Genomic DNA, 2,396 nt, shown 5'->3' with positions numbered 1-2,396 from the left:
CGCTCGATCACGCAAATTTGATCGTGGGAAGCCAAAATCGTGATCGTGATTTAAAATTTTATTAATTGTGCAGCCCTATCCCAAACACATTTATAATTAGTAGAATTATCACAAAACAATTGACACTGAGTAAACTTTGTTCTTCTGGAGGCCCTTGGGGGCTGGGGCATTATCTCACTTTAGCTGTGTGGTAATCCAGTCTTTCTAGTAAATGCAATATATGCTGTATATTTTTAGCCTTGAGGCTACACATGTTAGTACAGTTATGATACAGCATATCATTACCTGGTTTCAGCCTTAAAATGTGTTTTTTCTGCGTGTGTGTAACAATGACACAAAGGTTCATAAAGGACACTGAGCTGCCAGGCATTTTAGGAGTGTTTTTCACATTGACAGTATAGTAAAGAAATGTCCCGTTTCCTTATGTGGAGTAGCTGCTGACAAGCTACAAAGCTACTGGGTGAAAAAAAGTTAGAGTTTGTACTTAATTCCCCACCAGGTAAAATAAACAATGAATACAGTTTTTCAGCATTGCCTACACAGGCACTTCTGTTTTGTGAAGAAAATATGGGAGCAAAAGGACATCAACTAGATAGCCATTACAGTCCGTGTTTAGTTGCATGTGTTACAGTAAGCTTTTTTTTTTAGATGTATTTGGGAAGTTTATTAACTTGCTTTTCCATTCTAGTCTACCTGGTGTCACCTTGACTTCACCTGATGTTCATCTCTCCCTCTTTCAGCTTTCCATTTCCACTGTGAGCAGCAACTGTAAACATTTGTGTCTTCAGGATTACCTTTCCATCAGGGGAAGAATGAAGTGTGAAAAGCAATCTGAGCAACAACAGCCCACCGATACACAACTTCAGCGGATGCAATTATGCCAATGACAGATCATTTTCTGACCTTTATCCCTCAGACTGTATAGATGGCAGTTTGCCACTGTGACAGCCTGCTTTTTTTTTTTTTTTTTTTTTTTTTTGTGCAACTTAAAATTATGTGACAGCTGGAGACCCAGCTCTAAAATGCTGATCTGTTTGAAAGACAGCTTGACTTTTTGTGCTGCTCTTTTTCCTTCCCCCTATTTGTTGTGTATGCCTCTGTCAGTGTTATTCTCATTATTTTGATATTGGTCTCTCTGCTCCCACTTCTTTTCTCTCATCTTTATCTTTTGTTCTGTCTCTGTTTCCCTCTCTATATATTTCCATCAGGTATTCTCCAAAGGCTCAGTCCTGGACCAAACCAGCATTTTTGTTCTGGTTGATACCTTCGTTCAAATGTTCAGAGACCTGCTTGAGGTAAATCACTCTCGCACACAAACAGCCATGATCACACATAGACATACATACAGGCAAACACACAGTATGGGAGTCCACATTCTCAACTCTGCAGTTTAATGCTGCTTCAGCCACTTGTGTCACACTGCTGAATGTATCTGAAACACTGTCTGAATACCCAATGTTTCTTTCTTATCTCCTTCACAGTTTACCCATGTCCTATACCTTTTTAATCATACAAACTGTTCCTATCTGTCATCTCTCCTGTGGGAATGCATTGTCTGTTTTGTTTGGCCTCCTCCTCTCGACCCTTTTGTTATGCATGGGATTGCTGTGGTGCTGTCCCGTAATGCTTCACTTGTAGGGCTTCACTGCATAAACAAAAAATGGATTACATTTTTTTATTATTATTTCCTTAATTTTGAGATCACAGTGTGAAAGGTGGCATCAGAGGTGTCATTCTAACAAGTTAAAAAAACACAATTAATTTAAAAGGAGATATTACATTATTTTAAAATTAGTTTGCAGCCTTTGTAAATTACCAGTTGCCTGGACAATTTCTTTTTTGATTTTATTGATTGCAGGGTTATGATGCAGCTCCATTCACCAGCACCCTCACAAATCGGCGTGATTATGACCTTTAACATGTTTTGGTTTTTCCCCATTTTATTTTTCCATTCCACTCATGTATTTCACATCTACCCGCAATCACTGCTATTGTTGACCAAGCCTCCCTGTGGACTTTGGCTGAAGATATCCTTGAATGCAAATATCCTCCTTTATAAATCCATGGGATGTGACCTTGACTACATTTAGTCTTCAGACCATACAGTATTTTCTCAATTTTTTTATCACATGCATACATAACGCATACAGACTCTTCATGCAGTATGTATGTGTTTTTTCCTTAAACATCTATTCCACCTTGCCCTTTCATCTCTATGGTCCACCTGCAGCTATTTAACATAGATTATGCTACATTATGCCATGCAGAGCAGTGTTGCTACTTAACATCTCATTCATACTTGTCCTAATCTTATCATAACCCATCTTTCCATAACAGCTTTGTCATGTGGGATATAATTTTGTCTTGGCCACATGACTGCTAGTAGCAGCTTGCCC

This window comes from Perca flavescens, chromosome 19 (assembly GCF_004354835.1).
Source record: "Perca flavescens isolate YP-PL-M2 chromosome 19, PFLA_1.0, whole genome shotgun sequence".
In the NCBI taxonomy this organism is placed as follows: domain Eukaryota; kingdom Metazoa; phylum Chordata; class Actinopteri; order Perciformes; family Percidae; genus Perca; species Perca flavescens.
This window is presented reverse-complemented; position numbering follows the sequence as displayed.